This window comes from Camelus ferus, chromosome 11 (genome assembly GCF_009834535.1).
Source record: "Camelus ferus isolate YT-003-E chromosome 11, BCGSAC_Cfer_1.0, whole genome shotgun sequence".
NCBI classification, from domain to species: Eukaryota; Metazoa; Chordata; class Mammalia; order Artiodactyla; family Camelidae; genus Camelus; species Camelus ferus.
In genome coordinates this window covers 40,526,180-40,546,010 of record NC_045706.1, presented here as the reverse complement: position 1 = coordinate 40,546,010, position 19,831 = coordinate 40,526,180, and the positions used below count along the sequence as shown (strand labels likewise).

The window sequence follows — 19,831 nt, the reverse complement described above, 5'->3', positions numbered from 1 at the left end:
AAAATTTATGAGGAATTTTGAAAAAAATGAGAAACCAGTGAAGATAATTTCTCATCATTCTAACAGATGTTGCCTTTGGTGATCCAGTCTCTTTTTTCTTCAGTGGTAACCAGGAAAATAGTTTAAATCAGATCATGATTGGTTAAGGGTTTTACATGTAGGCAAAAGGGAGGTATCAAAACATTTATTTTGAGTGAGTACCGACGTGAAGAGAGGTGAAAAGATAAATGAGAGTAACACGTGACAGCAGTGAGGAGGAAAAGCTGTGGGAGCAGAGAATGACAGCGAAGCAGGGAAAAAGGCGTGGAGGACCTCGTGATTATTGAGATCAGTGACGCAGGTGACTCTCAGGACAGAAGCATCCAAACTTAGGATGAGGGGACAAAATGTGCATTTAGGAGGAGAAGGACACTACTAAGATGACTTCCAACTGCTGGCTTTGGGGACTGAGTAAAATCTACCAGGAAAGGGAATGCAGGCAGAGAAGCAGCTTTGGAGAGATAACATGAGGATTTCAGGTTTAAACAAATTGCAATCAGCATCCCTATGGGACACTCTGAACCCAGGCCACCAGGGAATTGGAATATTTTGCGCAAAGGAGAGACAAGTCAATTAGCATGTTTAATGCCATTTGCCAAAGGTGTGAAGAAATATGTTTTGTAAAAGCAAAAAAAAAAAAAAAAATATTGGCTTGATGATCATTAGGGGGAGCCCCAGCACTTTTAATGCTGCTTTAGTTCATATCTAGACCAGGAATCTTGCCGCAGTTTCTGGAGAAAAAGTTCTTTTACGCACAAAGTTAGCATTTTATAAAAATAGGCTGCACATCCGTGACTCGTGTGTGTCTGCGGTGTTTGTGAGATAGGCTCAAACGTGTCTTTCAAATTGCCAGTTGTGCCTACTTCTTTTCCAGGGGGTATATAATGGCAAGTAAGTGCCTTGACAACATATAATACACTATATTTCTCTCAAAATACCATGGTGTTCTCGATATAAATCAAAGAACAACAAAATAAACTCTAATGTCATCTCTCTAGCTCCTCCTAGGTGAAGGAGAAGCACAGCAGAGTAAAAGACATCTGACCGTTGTCCTGCCGTTAACTTGGCCTAGAACTATGCAGATCTGAGAGCACCATGAACAGTTTACCAATCCCTTATTCATCCTGGTATCCAAGCTACAGCACTGACATGATTTTCTACTTTTTTCAGTCACTAAAATTCTGTATAAGCATGTGCTGTAGTGATGTCAGACATGAGCTTTTTGCAGTGTGTTACTGGTAGGCAAAAGGATCAGACTGCACGTGGGTTACTGCCAGTCCCCAGCAGTACAGCTGAGGCATGCGTGTGCTGCCTCATGTCTCCTACACCATTAATGGTCCCTTTGCTATGCTGGTGATCACATCTAATGAGTAGGACCAAGATCTTGGCCAGTTACCAAACAGTGTGTGTGCTGGAGTCATGGGTGGAAAGTTAGCATGATACAGTGAGTCTGGACACAGTGCGAGGGGACAGCAGAAATCTTAGAGGTTCATGCAGCGTGTAGCAGGATCTACTCAGATCCAAGCTCTGCTTTTCTGATCATCTGTCAGGAAGACAGTCAGAAAGGAGATTCTGAGTAAAGAGAACGTGGAGGAGCCTTTGATTAGTCATTTCAAAGAAGAAAGGGCTGGGGAGAAGTGCATTCCTAGAGTCTGGCAACTTTGCAAGCTCTGTTAAGAGTCAAGCAGCACAGCCAGAGGATGACTGTTGTTCCTATAATGGAAGCCAGCTGCCTTCTGTCAGGTCTTAGAGATACATGTATATTTTTTTACTTGAAAGCGGATGTATTAGTTTGCTAGGGCTGCAGTAACAGACTACCACAGCCCAGGTGGCTTAAACAACAGAAATTTATTTTCTCTTATTCCTGGAGGCTGGCAGTCCAACCTCAAGGTGTCAGCAGTTTGGGGTCTCCTGAGATGTGTCCTTGGCTTGCAGATGGTCACCTTTTTGCTGTGTCTTCATATGGGCTCTTCTCTCTGCACACATATCCCTGGTGTTTCTCACGTGTGTCCAAATTCCTTCTTCTTATAAGGACACCAGTCAGTTTGGACTCGAGCCCAAAGGGCCTCATTAACTCAACGGCCTTATTAACTCAGAGGCAGTGGGGGGTTATGCCTTCAACATACGACTTTTAGGGGGACACAGTGCAGTCCATACCAGTAAACAAGAGTGGCCAGGACACAGCAGAGAAAAGGAAAGCTTACCTCCTTGGCAGACATGGAGGGAGATAGTAGCAAAAGCTTGATGATCCCAAAAGAGCACTGCTCTGAGAAGGTTGTCTGTCATTGTGATTATCAAAATATTTTTCTCATTATAAGTGTTTACATATTTATTTTTAAAATAGAATTACAGGAAGCATAAGAAAGATCATCTTACGTCCCCTTGAAAAACTATTTTTCATTTTGTTTTTAGCAAACATGATTCTTGTATAAATATGATTTGAGCATAAAGACACTGAAGAATGAGGCATCTAGAGAAGGCAGGGGTATTGATGAACCTGGGACAAACAAATTGAGCATGTTTACATCATTATAAAACAAAACTTAACCAAAATTGTATTTTAACATTTTAATTATAGACCATTTGGCTAGTGTATTCTTTAATATATTGACTGTTAAACCAGAAATTTAATAGACTCCCAAGGATCATACAATTTATTAAGCATCATGCTTAGCAATTCTATGGATTTTATTTGTCAGTGTCTTTCTGTATTTGCCACTGGATCAGAAACTAGCATAGGACACTGGGACCACTGAGTTTATTTGTAATTAAACCCAGCAGACTTCATGCGAGTTATTTAACCTCTTTAATCCTGAATTTCAGTAGCCAAAGAGCTTTAATTGTGTAAAAAGTTTTGAAAACACAGTGCTTCACAAGAACATTATTAGTATTTTAACATTTACTTCATTTTTATAAGAACAAGGTCAATTTACCTTATTGTACTTTACCATTAGTTGAAATAATTATTTTTTCATATTCAAGCTGTATGTTGACATTGTCAATTAAACTTAATTTGGGGTGTATGATTCAAGGAATAATACTACTGAGAAACTGTCATAGCATGTAATTCTCAGTACACTCTAATGCCGTGGTTCATCTGAAAATTGCAATTCATGAAATCTCAACTGCATATAGCATCCTGAAATACTAATGGCTTCTAAAGTGTATTCTATTTTGAGTGTTTCAGTATTTGGGAAGAGGGCCAAAATTCTGGTGTTATACTGAGGCAGGTTCCTTATGAACAGGATCTGTAGTACACAGCAAGCTTGTGTTTCATTGAGGCCTAGATAATCACATGCTAGCATTAATTCTTTGTGCATTTCCTCTCTACCTTATTATAAGTGCCAGCCTTTTGTAGATTCCTGCCAGATAACCCAAGTACCAATGACCCGGGCAGAGACTTCATGCTGCCTCCCTTAGGTCACTTTTATCCTGTTCTCTTATTAGCTTTGCAGACAGGTGATAGTGTGAGCAAATTTATCAGCATAGTGCCTGACACGTTGAATGCACAGAACAAATGTGAAGTTATCTCCATTCTGTTAGTAAGGTAATGTGTTCCAGTGATACAAGTTTCTTGTCCAGTTTGTCATAGAACTTTCTTTCATTGCTGTTACAAATTTTAATGCTATTGCTAGTTACTGGGACTGTGAGTAGATGACAGACATTTGAGCCTTAATAAGACTTTTATATTTGTAAAAGTGTAAAGGAAATCTTCCATAGAGTTTCCTTATTTTTTTTAAATTTTAGATACTAATTAAGTGCCTACTACATGTCAGGGATTATGCCAGCCCATGACTATATACTCTGAAAAAAGGAAGAGCAGACTCTACTCTCATAAAGCTTGTAGTCTATAGTGAGTGATAAATAACAACCCGTCAGATTTGAGACACATCTGATACATGGTATAGAGAGAATAAACAGGATGAGGTCTCACCTACAACAGTGTAGTCAACTGCAAAAATGGCCACAATTCTCCTTTCTGTTTCCGCAACCTTGTAAGGTGGTAGCTTCTCTCACCAAAGCCGGAGCTGGAGTCTATTCCTTCTTCCCTTCACTCTAGGCTGCCACGTAATGTGATTTGACCCCTGCACTGTGGTCAATGTGACGCTGCACCTGCGCTGAGCAGGGCCTTAAGAGGCCGAGCATGCTCCCACTCCACCCCTCCTCTGTCTCACAGAGTACCCTGCCTTTTCATTACATGAACAAGTTGGCCTAGGCTTCTAGAATGTGAGAAAGCACATGGATCAGAGGTCAGTCTTCCTAGCTCCTAATGGCACACAGTTGAATGGGCTGAATGAATGATCCAGCCAAAACTGGGAGAACTTTCTTAGCTGAGTCCAGCTAAAATTGTTTACTCAAAGAATCATGAGCTACAGTTACTGTTTTAAAATGTCTCCAGGGTAATTGTTATGAAGTAAATCTAAAAGGGTCATAGAAGAGTGGTTGAAAAAACATTCCAGGCAGAGGGAACTGCACGTGCTAAGCCTTCTGGCTGAATTAGGTTGATGAATCATATGAATTCAAGGTAGGACCATGTGGATGAAAAATACTGAACAAAGAGAACAGGATAAGATGAATTTGGATTTGTAAATAAGAGCCTTATTATGCAAGGCCTTGTAGGTCATGAGCAGAAGGAACTATTAAATACATTTTTTTTAAGCAGAAGGGTAATACAGTTTAATTTATATTTTAGAAAAATTAATGTGGGAAAGGCCAGGTGGGAGATTACAGCAGTCTGGGGAGAGAAGGCAGTAATTTATAATTACCTCTAATTTTTCTTCCTCTTAGTAGATATGGGGATTATCTAGGGTTCCTTCAGATCATCTTTGTGTGTGTGCTTAACTCGTGGTCTGCCTGCTTCTAGAGCTGTGTCTAAACAAGTCCATGATGTCTTGCATATTCTCGTATCTCTAATAACAAGGATGTTGCTGGGAACTGCAGAAACCCTTTGTAAACACAAAATTGTACTTTTTAAATAGCATGAGACTGCTTTCCTTAACTTTAACTTAAAGGAATACTTTAAATTCTTTTCCCCTGACATTTGCTTCATTGTTTCATGGATCTGATATCCAATTTCAATCTAACATTATCAGTATTTCCTCAAAATTTTCCATTCACTTAGTTTTTCTTTAAATGTTAATTCAACGAAAGAAAAAGACTTGAGATACTAATGAAATTTTTTTAAAAGTTTGTTTTAAAATTTCCAGTTGTTTTCTAGTAAATCTGAATTAATACGCTCTTCTATACTTTGATAAAAAAATATAAAAAAGAAACAGTATAGTCAGCTTACAATGTTGTGTTAGACACATTGTTTCTTGACTCACACGAATTAAGTTTTGTTTCATTTGCCCAGTATTTTAACAAGGCTATATATATATATATATATATATATATATATATATACATACACACACACACACACATATCTTATCTTCAACTTTGCCAAATATGGATTGAAGATTGTTACATCTCTTGTTTTGAGCTCCATCTCCTGTTCACTTGACATCTAAAGAAGAGATGATAATGATAGTAGTAACAGCACATTAACTCCTTTCATTGAATTTGCTTTTCAGTGTACTTAGTTGTTTTGTGCTCAAGAGAGATACCATTTTCCTATGAGGTTAAATTAATTGAGACACAGATTAATGATTTACCTATAGTGACACTGTTAGTCAAAGCAAGATTCAAAGTCTTTCTTTCAATCATAGGCTGTTTCTATTGAACCAGAAAGATTTCCCTGGGGGTGAAAAGGCTATTCAAATAACTATCTAGTAAATGTTACTCACCTTTGTGAATTATATCTGCTATAATGGGAGCCTTAAAAATACATAGATCCTATAAGAGAGTGCATAAATAAATGACAAGAGAATATTACATTTTTTTCCAGTGATTTTGAAAAATCCTTTCAAGATTTTTTTTTTCCCAATAAACTGGACACTTAAAGGAGACATGCAAGAGATTTTTATTTCCTATTATTCAAAGCACACAGAAATAACAGGTAAAGGAATCATTCATCTGACTTTAATTTGTTTTCACTTTTAAATCAGTAAGTTCAAAACGGTGAACTAAGATTCATGAGACATGCAGAGATTATGGGGGGAAAAGTGGCTAAAAGTAAAGGGGATTGTAATACATGAGGAAAGGCATTTCTCTATATCACAGTCTTTAACCTGGAGACCCCACTAACATGTTTTATAAAATCTCCAATTAAAAATCTCTTGGCCTTCTTTAAATTTAATCCACTTGTACTTAAGGGCTTTCATAACCTGAGAGAAGAATACCTGACACTAAATTGTGTCCATAGTTTAGGGAAATATGACTATATCCATTTCCTTTCAGTTTTAGTTAACTGTGATTTAAACAGATCTATCTGATTTCAGTGAGGGAAATTATCCATCCAAAAGAATTTTCTCAAATGTATTAACACAGTGAAAAAGTATTTCTCTGAAGCCTGTCTTTGCAACTTAACTATATATTTGGCATTTCTATACAGTATAGCTTTATGTGAGCTTTTCTGTTGTTCAGTGAACATCTCACAAAGTGTTATATTTGGTCTCCCTAGCGAGACTGTAATCTCCTTGATGAAATTGATTATGGCTGGTATCTATTTTCTCCATAGTCCTTAGTAAAGTCTTAGCATTAAGTCACTTAACAAAGCTTATTATTTGTTGCCTGGGAGGCTAAAGATTCATAAAAGTCAAACTGTGTATGTTATTCTTGAAAGATCAAAATTAACAAATAATTTTTAATATTGTGTTTATTACTATGGCCAATCTTGTTTTTGATATACTTTCTCTTGACACAAAGTTAATTTAATTTCATAGAGAAACAGCTCTATTATACCTACACTTGTTACTGAGTATTTTTGTTCTCTTAATATATATGGAGTGCTGGTAAATGAAATAGAAATTGGCTTTCATTAATCCCTTTGTGTGTGTGTTTGGGGGTGGAGGAAGAAAATTATTTAAAGAACCATATATATGAAAAAATATGTGTTTATACATGTATATATTTAAACATACATGTATATAATCATACATATGATTATAAATTATAGTAAGTGCTATAAGTAGAGTTCTAGCCTAGATATGAACAAGGAAGAACCAACTTTAACTAGGGTTGTCAGAGAAAGCTGCTGTTTAATTTGTAGCTGGATGCTACTGACATGATTTGTGCAAGTCCATGCCATGATTAGAGTTGCATATTTCACAATTCTTTCTGCTATCTGTGGAGACACTGGGTTGGTGTAAAGCAAAATTAGAAAATGTAACTATATTTTTAGAAGACATCATAATGACCACTGGAAAAGCCATGCCAACACAAAATGTAGAGGTAAAAGAAGAAAATGGATTCAGAGTATTTTGGAGACCCCAGAGATTCAGGTAACCACCAAATACTTTGATTTTTCTCTCTGGATCTCAATACATTTGAAATTCTTTTAATATTATTAAGTCTGTGGAAAAATACAATAAAATTCACTAAATTGCAGCATTGGTTAAAAACATGTAATGGATTGGTGTATACATGCCAGAAAACTTAGTAAAATGTGTAATTAATAGAGCCAATAATTCAGATAGTTGGACCTTACAAAGTCTAATACTGACAACTGAATTCTAATCTCATCAAGTAGGTACAAAAGCTATTTCAGTTCAGACTCCAACCTCAAACTTTTTGCCTCTCGTTTTCTTTCAGTCTGCTGCATCTTTGTGTTTGTAATAATTGTATCAGAAACATTTTTCTATTTCTGAATATCTGATAAAACTGTTCATGCTAGCCTGTTAAACCTCAAATTCTCTTAAAAGCAACAGAGAAAAATCAAAGCACAGATAATACTTTCACCCCAAACACCAAGTCAGCTTTTTTTTTTATACTCCTTGTCATCTATGTGTGTATCTTTATCCTACAGTGTGCACCAGGAATAAAGGATATCAGCTAGAAGTTATTAACCATGCCATCTGAGATTCCTGCTTAAACGTAAGTGCCAAACCAAATACAGGTAACCACTTTTTATTATGTCATATGACTGATAACAGAATAAGTTCTACTTACATTTCTATTTAAAAACCATAGTAACCCAAGGAGAAAAAGCTAAGAAATCACACAGCTGTGCTCTCCAAATCCCAATAAAGATATTATTTTCTGCATCTCTGTTACATGAATAAATGGGCTGAAGGATTTTGCCTGATTTTAAATAAAGAGCACATTAACCCTAAGAACATATGTGAAATTACAGTCTGAAGAAAAATTTAATTTTTATCTTAAAAAGTTCCCTTTCAAGCTCTCATTCTAGCAATGATGTTGCGTATTGTTGCCCGAGTGGACCCATAGAGTGTCTCTAATATTCTTTTAAAAAAATCTAAGGACCAACTTACAACATAATTTTTTTTAAAGTGAGAGCTTAGATTAGGCATATGGGAATGAAATAACCTCTCAATACAATGGTAAACTAATCTCCGTATTGCAAAATCATTAGTCACGCTGGGCAGCATTTATTACTCTGACTTTGAGATTGAGACATGAATGATCAGTAAGTCACTTGGCTTGCAGAGCCCTCTGCTCATAAAATAAGAAAGTAAATTTTTTTAAAACTCCACTGAAATGGGCAGACAGCCTGCAGATGATTTTGTTTCTTGTAATGCTTATAACATTTGTTACGCAGTGAAGAGTTCAGTGGTAGAAGTATTATATTACTGTTGAAACAGCTTGGAGCACATAATATGTACTTACAGTGTTATGCAGCCTGTCATGGAAGCATTTAGACAATAAAATATCCTTGATTAATGCACTATCCCTTATTCTACCTTTACTATAAAATATTCATAATGTGTCTTGAAGCATATACAAGTTCACTTTATAAAATTCAGATGTGTCCATTTGCTAAATGGTATTTAAAGCCTCTGGGTTAGATTTTTGTGATAATTTTAACTATCCAAATGCAAATTTTTCCTTCCAAGAAAGCTGAGTCTTTGCATTTTTAATTATATCTTAAGGGAAGATATAATATATCCTATAGTAGGGGGTTACACTATAAAGTTTTTAGTTTCTTTAGAGCACAAAGGCTTATAAGAATTATGCCTACTGAACTCACCAGTCATAGCTGGTTGATCCACAGGGGTGATATCTTTGGTAGTCTCTTGCAGAAATCTGTGGAGAGCTTCTCTAAAATTTCTTCATGTAATATAAAGTTGATGGTTTTGACATGAGAGAGACAAACTGAATAGAATCTTACTAGAATCTTACACAAGTTTCAGATTTGTGGTAACTTTTATACAGACCTAGAAAAGACCAAAGGACTAGTGTTGACATTAATTGATAATGTATATAAAACCGAACATTTTATCTTCCTTCCCGCAATAAATGGTGCTATCTGTGGAAAAGATTCCATAGCCCTTTATACGTGAATATCTTCTGTAGAATGGAATAGGCAAAAAAGACTATCACGGTTTGCTAAACTGGGTCATTAGAATCAAGTAATAAACTTGCTTACTTTTGATTTCATAAACCCTGATTCTGATTATTTGCCTTCTTATTCAAACTCTACTTCAGGGAAAGAATGATAACCTATACCATTTTATAATTAACATTTCCCATATTTCATTGATAGCCTATTTGTGTGTGTGTGTGGTTTGTCTATGTCCATTTCTGTCAGTATGTTCACTTTTAAATCATAGATGAATTAGACTTCATAAGAATTTAAAATTTTTGTGCCTCAAAGGCTGTTATCAAGAAAGTGAAAAAACAACAGAATGGGAGGGGTTAATAACCCAGAATAAAGAAATCTTAACTACTCAACAACAAAAATCAAACAGCCCAATTGAAAAATAGGCAAAAGACTTGAATATAATCTCTCCAAGGAAGACATATAACTGGCCAATAAGCATGTGAACAGATGCTCAATATCACTAGTCATTAAGGAAATGCAAATCAAAACCACAATGAAATACGACTTCACACACATTAGGATGACTACTGTCAAAAAAAAGAGAAAACTAAGTTTTGGTGAGAACTCAGGGAACCTGGGACACTAGTGCACTGCTGACATGAATATAAAATGGTGCAGTCACTGTAGAAAACAGTATGATGGCTCATCAGAGAATGAAACATAGAATTACCGTATGATCCAGTGATTCCACTTTTAGGTATGTACTCAAACAAACTGAAAGCAGGAACTCAGATACTTGTACACTAATTCTTAGCAGCATTATTCACAAGAGCCACAACATGGAAACAACCTAAATGTCCACTGACAGATAAACAAAACATGGCATATACAAAAAATATTATTCAGCTTCAAAAGTGAGAAATTCTTATAATACTACAGTATGGAAGGACATTGATAACGTTGTGCTAAATGAAACAAGACAGAAACAAAAGGACAAATATATGATTCAATTTATAAGAGGTACTTAGACTAAGCAAAGTCAAAGACATGAAGCATAATCATAATAGATATTATCAGGGTCTCAACAGAAGGGAGAACAGGAAGTTATTGTCTAATGGGTAGTTTCTGTCTGGGATGATGAAATTTCTGGAAATGGATGGTGGTGATGCCTGCACAATAATGTGAATGTATCTAATTTAGCACTTAAAATGGTTAACATGGTAAATTTTGTTATATATATATTGCCACAATAAAAAGTAAAATTGCATAAGGTCCATTTTATTTTACACTGTACTTTATACTATTTGGCATTGGAAACATCTACCTGTCTTTAAGTTCCACAGGTACGTATTTTGACATTTTATTACACAGTTACACTAGGTTCCTTGATGATCCTCTTTGATTAGTCTTGTTTTTCACCGATTTATACCTTCAGATTATTTCATTTTTATATTAAACTCTAAGGGACAGGTAAACCTGAAAGATTAAAATGTCATAATTCACAAATGTTATGAATTTTACTCAATTTCCCACAATTCTGTACAATATTGCTTCTCTTTTTACTTTTGCTGTAAGTTATACAGATGTATACTGTACGGTATATTTTGCATGCCTTATTTTTGGAGGGAGATTGCCTGAACAAGAACATAATTTAGTATTTTCAATGTATTTTCCCTTTTTATTTCATTAATATTTCACAGAGGAGCAGACAAGATGGTGCAGTAGAAGGGTGCTCTTAGCTCACCCACTCCTATGAATACACCAAGAAATATCCACAGACCCACCCATTAACTCAGAACACCGGCTGAGCTTTGACAGAACATCGCCTTTTCAAAAGACAACATTCCTCACAAATCTGGTAGGGAGAGGGGAAAAAAAAAAAAAAGAAATTAGTGCAGGATCTGTCCTGCTGGGAGGGAATGGCAAAGGAGGAATAGCACTCTTATAATGGGTCTACCCCTCTCCAACAGAGAGGTCAGCAGGGATAGAAGGGGGACCTCCAAGGCTTGATCTGTGTAGAGCAGCCCTTGGCCAACAGAACTAAGTGAAACAGCACAAAGGGTCCCTGTGACACCCAGCCCTAGACTTGAATCTGTGCAGGTAGTCCAAGACTTGGCTGCCCTACCTGGGTGGAGGACTGGGACTTGACTGTGCAGAAGCAACCTCGGGCCTGGAGTGTGCTGTGGCTGGGAGTGTGTACAGAATAGCCTGGGTCCCCCATTAGAAAGAAGGAAGGGAGGGAAAGGGAAAGTGGAGTAAAGAAAAGGGGGAAGAAGAGAAAATGGAGAGAAAGGAAGAAGATAAAGGGGAGAACAGAGAGAAAGGAAGGAAGGGAAGAAAAAGAGAAAGAAAAGAAAGGGAAGGGCAGAAAGAGGAGAAAGAGAGAAGGAAAGAAATAGAAGGGAAGGGGAGAAAGAGAACGGAGAAAAAGAGAAAGGAAGGATAGGGAAAAAGGAGAGGATGGTGGTGTGCAGCTCCCAGGCTGAGATGGGGTTGAAACCTGAATCTGTACCCAGGGGCTCCGCAACTTCATAGGAGGGACTGAAATCTGTTTACAGCCCCGGGCAGTGGGGAGTGTTTTGGTCTGTGGGTGCCTTTGTAGACCTGCACCTCTAAAAAAAATGAACAAGGAGTGGAGTTCTGACACACAGTGGTGGTGAGGGCTGCTGGGTCGTCTTCTGTGAACCTGCCTACCACGTGCAGACACTGTGCTGGGAAAGGTGCTGACCTGGTGGCGCAACCTGCAGGCCTCTGGAAGAAGTAAGCAGAGGTTGCGCAGTAGGGCGAGTACACTGGCGATGGCACTGACCCGGTAGCACAGACGCACAGTCACTGAGGGCTGGGGGCCTCAGTGCAGGTCTTTAAGATGCTCAAGTGTGGTGAGTGCAGGAGCAGCGTTTGGTGCTGGGGATGGAGCTGACCCAGTAGTGCACCATGAACCACGTGTGCGACTGCATTGGTATCTCTGAGGGCAGAAAACCTGGGGAACACCAGAGCAGTGCACTGACATCCCTGTGGCTAAAGCGGCGACAAGGGCAGAAACAACAAACAGTACTTAAAGTGCTCCAACCACGCCTACTACACAGCACAGCTCAGAAATGGGTCTGGAGGCCTCCATTTCAACAAAAGAGGAACAAACCTGGCTCCTCTCAGGGCTGTGGCAACCATACAACAAAAAGGAGGCCCTGCTCAATAGCCAAGGCAGGCTCTAGTCCCTAAAACGCCAGCCACACCCCAAACAAAGGGATAACAGCCAACACACACAGAAGAAAGATGTGGCAACCATCCATACTAAAAACAGATCTCAGGACAAAATTATTAGGGGTGCACAATCTACACTGTCTACATCTTTTTAAAAAAAATCCCTTCAAGTACCACAGTAGCTAACTGATACTTCATAATCCATAGTGCCAGAGAGATACAAGAAAAATGAAGCAGAGGAACTACCCCCAATTTAAAGAACAAAAGAAATCCCCTAAAATAACAATGAAAAAGACCTCAACAGTCTACTGGATCATGACTTCAAAAAGGCAGTGATCAATGCACTGAAGGAACTAAAAGAGACTATGAATAGAGACAGGGAATACTTTAAAATGAATTTGAAACTATTAAGAGCCAATTAAAAACAAAACTCAATGGCTAAGATAAAAGCTACACTAAAGGAGGCAATGCAGAGGAACAAATAAGTAACTTTGGATCCAATTAGAACAACAGACAGGAAAGCAAGTAAGAACCAATGAAAGCAATTTTAAGGGACCTATGGGATAATATAAAACATGCCAACCTACACATAACAGAGGTCCCAGGAGAAAAAAGAGCAAAGGGGGTTGAAAACGTATTTGAAGAAATTATAAACCTAAAGAAGGAAACAGATATCCAAGTTCAGGAAGCACAGAAGGTCCCCAATGAGAGAACCCAAACAGACCTACACCAAGACATATTATAATGAAGATACCCAAGGTTAAAGACAAAGAAATGATTCTAAATGCAGCAAGAGAAAAACAAAGAGTTAGTTACAAGGGAACCTCCATAAGCTTTCAACTGATTTCTCTACACAAACACTGCTGACCAGAAGGGAGTGGCAAGATATATTCAAAGTCCTGAGTGAGAAAAAGCTACAACCTAGGGCCTATCCTTTAAAATAGAAGGAGATATAAAGAATTTCAGACAAGCAAAAACTAAAAGAATTCAGTAGAAATAAACCTATGCTAAAAGAAATATTGAAAAGTCTACTCTAAACAGAAAAGCAGGATGCTATAGAAAGGAGAAAACCATAATTGGAAAGGTGATAACTATAATCAGTTGCTACAGAATAAACATGAAGATGTAAGAGAGGGCATCAAAATCATTAAAGGTGGGAGAGGGGAGCAAGAAAATATATACATATTTTTTTGGTTCTTTTTAGGATGTGTTTGAGCTTGTATGACTCAGTTTAAAGCAAACAGATACAGTAATGGGTCAATATAATTGAAAAACAGGGCAACCACAAATCAATAGCATTCAATAGAGTCACAAAAACCAAAAAGAAACCAAGATAATACAAAAGAAAAAAAGAAACAAAGAGGAAATACCAAATACCAAATACCAAACTGGAACAAAGTTCAAAATGGCAACAACCAAATATCTATCAATAATTACTGGAATGTCAGACTAAATGCTCCAATCAAAAGACAGAGTGACAGACTGCATAATAAAACAAGAACCTACAATATGCTGCATACAAGAGACTCATTTTAAGGAGGACACACATAGATTGAAAGTGAGAAGATGGAAAAGATACTTCATGCAAATAGAAATGACAAGAAAGCAGGAGTAGCAATACTGATTTCAGACAAAATAAACTTTAAAACAAAGGCCATAAAGATAAAGGACACTATATAATGATTAAAGGAACAATACGAGATGAGAATATTACACTTGTTAACATGTATTCATCCAATATAGGAGCACCTAAATACATAAAGCAAATATTAACATGTATAAAGGGAGAAACTGATGGGAACACAATTACAGTAGGAGACTTTAACATCCCATGAACGTCACTGGACAGATCTTCCAGACAGAAAATCAATAAGGCAATGGAGAAACTAAATGACACAATAGAACAGTGGGATTTGGTTGATATTTTTAGGAAATTACATTCCAAAAAAAACCAGAATATACATTCTTGTCGAGTGCACATGGAACATTCTCTAGGAGAGAAAAATAGATCATGTACTCAGGCATAAAAGAAGTCTCAACAAATTTAAGTGGAAATTACTTCAAGCATCTTTTCAGACCACAGTGCCATGAAACTAGAAATCAACCACAGAAAAACAAAGGAGAAAAAAACTACAGTATGGAGATTAAACAACATGCTACTAAAATACCAATGGGTCAATGATGAAATCAAAGAAGAAATTAAAAAATACTTTGAGACAAATGACAATGAAAACACAACCACACAAAATCTATGGGATGCAGCAGAAGTAGTCCTGAGACAGAAGTTCATAGTGGTACAAGCCTTCCCCCAAAAAGAACAACAATCTCAAGTAAGCAACCTAACCTATCACCTAAAGGAATTAGAAAAAGAAAAGCAAACAAAACCTAAAGCTAGGAGAAGGAAGGAAATAATAAAGATCAGGGAGGAAATAAATGAAACAGTGATTTTAAAAGATAGAAAAAAAATCAAACAAACCAAGAACTGGTTGTTGGAAAGAATAAACAAAATTGACAAACCTCTAGCCAGGCTCACCAAGAAGAAAAGAGAAAACACAAATAAAGTAGGAAAATAAAATGGAGAAATTACAACCAATACCACAGAAATACAAAGACAATACTATGAACAACTGGAAACAAATTGGACAACCCAGAAGAAGTGGACAAGTTTCTGGAAACACACATTCCACCAAGACTGAATCAAGAAGAAATAGACCACTTGAATAGACTGATCACTAGAAATGAAATAGAATTAGCATAAAAACCCTCCCTGTAAGCAAAAGTCCAGGACCAGATGGCTTCACTGGGGAATTCTACCAAACATACAAAGAACTCATACAGGTCCTTCTCAAAATCTTCCAAGACTGAGTACTCCCAAACTCATTCTATGAAGCCACCATCACCCTGATATCAAAACCAGACAAAGACACTACCGAAAAAGAAAATTGTAGGCCAATATCACTGATGAACATAGATGCATAAATACTCAACAAAATATTAGCTAACAGAATCTAGCAGCACATTAAAAAGAACATACACCATCGTCAAGTTGGATTCATCCCAGGGACACAAGGATGGTTCAACATATGCAAATGAATGTGATACACCACATCAACAAAACAAAGGACAAAAATTACATGATCATCTCAATAGATGCATAAAAAGCATTTGATAAAATTCAACAACCATTTATGATGAAAACTCTTACAAAACTGTGTATAGAGGGAACATATCTATCTCAATATAATAAAAGCTATTTATGACAAACCCACAGCCAACATACTACTCAATGGTGAAAAACAGTAAGCCTTTCCCCTAAAATCTGGAACAAGACAAGGATGCCCACTCTCATAACTTCTATTCAACATACTTCTGGAAGTCCTAGCCACAGCAGTCAGGCAAGAAAAAGAGATAAAAGGGACCCAAATTGGAAGAGAAGAGGTAAAACTGTCACTATATGTGGATGACATGATTACATATATAGAAAACCCTAAAAGCTCCACCCAAAAACTACTGGAACTGATAAAAGAACTCAGCAAGGTAGCAGAACACTAGATTAACCTACAAAAATCAGTTGCATTTCTTTATACTAACAATGAATCAACCAGAAAAGAAAGTAAAGAAACAATCCCTTCTAAAATCGCATCCCCAAAAATTAAATACTTAGGAATAAATCTGACCAAGAAGGTGAATGAAAGCCTTATACTTGGAGAACTACAAAACACTGATTAAGGAAATTAAAGATGACTGAAGGAAATGGAAAGATACCCCTGCCCTTGAATTGGAAGAATCAATATCGTTAAAATGGCCATACTGCCCAAGGCTATCAACACACTTAATGCGATCCCTAACAAATTACCCAGGACATTTTTCACAGAACTGGAACAAACAATCCTAAAATTTATATGGAATCACAGAAGACCCAGAATTGCAAGGCGATATTGAAGAAAAAGAATGAAGCTGGAGGAATAACCCTTCCAGACTTCAGACAATACTACAGAGTTACAGTCATCAAAACAGCATGTTATTGGCATAAAAACAACATATGGATCAATGGAACAGAACAGTGAGCCTAGAAATAAACCCATAGATCTACGGTCAATTAATCTTCACCAAAGGAGGCATGAGTATACGATGGAGAAAAGATGGTCTCTTCAGCAAGTGGTAGTGGGAAAACTGGATAGCAGCATGTAAATGCACAAAGATAAACTCAAAATGGCTTAAAGAGTTAAATATAAGACAAGACACAATAAATCTCCTAGAAGAAAACATAGGCAAAGCATTCTCTGACATAAATCTTAGCAACATTCTCCTAGGGCAGTCTACCCAGGCAATATAAATAAGAGCAAAAATAAACAAATGGGACTTACTTAAACTTAGAAGCTTTTGCACAGCAAAGGAAACCATAAGCAACCTACAGAATGGGAGAAAATATTTGCAAATTATGTGACTGACAAAGGCTTAATTTCCAGAATATATAAACAGCTCATACAACTTAACAAAAAAGCAAACAACCCAATCCAAAAATGGGCAGAAGACCTAAACAAGCAGTTCTCCAAGGAAGACATACAAATGGCCAACAGGCACATGAAAAAAATGCTCAATATCACTAATTACCAGAGACATACAAATAAAACTACAATGAGGTATCACCTCACACCAGTCAGAATGGCCATCATTCAGAAGTCCACAAATGATAAATGCTAGAGAGGGTGTGGAGAAAAGGGAACCCTCCTACATTGCTGGTGGGAATGTAGTCTGGTGCAGCCATTATGGAAAACAGTATGGAGATTCCTCAAAAGGTTAAAAATAGACTTACCATATGATCCAGCAATCCCACTCCTGAGCATATATCCATAGGGAACTCTAATTTGAAAAGGTACATACTCCCCAGTGCTCACAGCAGCACTGTATACAATAGCCAAGACATGGAAGCAACCTAAATGTCCATCGACAGGTGACTGGATAAAGAAGTTGTGGTTTATTTATGCAATGAAATACTACTCAGTCATAAAACAATAAAATAAGGCCATCTGCAGCAACATGGATGGACCTGGAGATCATCATGCTAAGTGAAATAAGCCAGAAAGAGAAAGAAAAATACCATATGATATCACTCAATGTGGAATCTAAAAGAAAAAAGAGAAATAAAAGAAGACACTAATGAACTCATCTACAAAACAGAAACAGATTCACAGATATAGTAAACAATCTTATGGTTACTAGGGGAACAGGAGTGGAAGGGATAAATTTGGGAGTTTGAGATTTGCAAAGGTAAACCACTATATATATAAATAGATAAAAACAAATTTCTACTGCATAGCACAGGGAACTATATTCAGTATCTTGTAATAACCTTTAATGAAAAATATGAAAACAAATATATGTATGTATATTCATGACTGGGACATTACACTGCACAGAAATTGACACATTGTAACTGACTATATACTTCAGTTTAAAAAGCAGCACATTAGCTTTGAGGAATTGATAAAAAATGTATTTTATAATTACCAACCTAAGGAGCAGTTAGAAAAGTTGTTCTTAGCTCTTACTTACCATCACACACACGCTGAGTAACGGTCACATGAGCAAGCATTCTCCATAGACATTATTAAATTTTGCCACAAATTTTGAATGAATGTCAGTAACGATCATGGACTCTGACCTTCCACATAGATAAGACTAGCTATAATGTCATCCCTTTTTTCTACTGGAGAAGGCAGACTGGAAATAAGAACAAACAATTCACACTTTGGTTTTGCATTATTAACCCATTCTTTTTTGCATGCATCCAAGTTGACAGTAGTGCATTGTGAAACCTGCTAATATAGAGAATGATCACTTGAGAATCTATACACAATCAAGTGTCACAGAATTTTCTATTAATGTCAGAGCAAAGACAATTCCACACCCTTGTGGTTAAATGCAAAGCTACATGTAAAATACATATTAAAATAAATGATGTAATTTTAAAGGTAAAAATCCAGTATTATAACGACCTTTTGTCATTAATAATTAAAAAAAGAAATGCATCTATTCTAGAAGATTGCAATAAGAGAGGATTAGGTAACTTCAAGGCTTTTTAATTAAGCATAAGAGATATTTTAGTTTGTTTGTTGAAAAACAAATAAGCCTCTGGAAATGCAGTCATAAGAGCAAAAAATATTTAAGAAAAAGTAAGTGATAAGTCCCCCCCAGAACAAGGGATGACAGAGACAAATCTATGTTACATTTTGTTTGAGCCACTATTATCTGGTAGCATAAACTACAATGGAGTACATATATCTTTCTCCTCTCATTCAGTTATGGTCTTACGTATCTTTTTATGTTGTCATATTTTCATACAGATGCCTGTCAATAAATGTTTGTATTATTCATTTATCTAATTGGAAAATATTTTTATGAAGTATTCGATCCATTTTATGCTAGACTGTACATTTCAAAGTTATATTAAGAGTAATAATGATATCAAAAATTCAAGTACTTTATATATATAAATTCATATAATCGGCATAAATTATAAAGAACATTTTATTATTTTCCTGATCTTTTAAATTAAACTGCAGCACAGCATGTTTCATTAACTTCTTCAGAGTCACACACAGCTATGAATTAATGGAGCAGGGAATACAAACCTAGCTAGTGTGGCTTTGGAGTCCATATTCAACCACCTTAGAATCTTATTTAGCAGAAAATACATGAACTTGGAAAATGATGAACCTAAAGTACAAGACTTAAATGAAAGTACAAAATAAAGCCCAAGAAAGATGGCAACGGAACATATAAACAAGAGATCTATTCAATAGTAAATTTTTTATTCCTTACCTCAGAAATGCATCAGCAGCTTCTTGGTCTCTGAGGTGCCACCTTCTTTTGTAATTCCACAATTGTATAAAAAGGAAATCTTTCACAGTGTATACATATATCAGATCAATACGACGTGCACTTTAAATGCTTCACAATTTTATATAGCAATTATACCTCAATAAAGCTGAAATTAATATATATATATATATATATATACTGTGATCAATTGGTATTTATTCCTGGGACATAAAATGGTTCAACATAATGTAGGAAAAAAATCATACAATTACTTCAATAGACGCAGAAAAAGCATTTCACGAAATTCAACATCAGTGAGCCTAGTTCAAGAACAACTCTGCTGTTGTGAATTCCCACCCGTAAGAAACAGATACCACTGAGCTG

At 36.4% G+C, this 19,831-nt stretch overlaps 1 long non-coding RNA gene across 3 annotated transcripts in view; it reads left to right on the top strand.

Annotated features, from left to right (window-relative positions):
- LOC116667153 overlaps nucleotides 1-19,831 on the top strand; it is a 47,861-nt gene that overhangs the window by 17,575 nt on the left and 10,455 nt on the right. For 2 of the 3 annotated variants that reach the window (XR_004323933.1, XR_004323935.1), the window contains exon 3: nucleotides 7,946-8,013. This is a non-coding gene — a long non-coding RNA (uncharacterized LOC116667153). Of the gene's footprint in view, nucleotides 1-7,945; nucleotides 8,014-11,121; nucleotides 11,280-19,831 lie in introns of all 3 variants that reach the window. The other variant, XR_004323934.1, reaches the window with a different exon arrangement.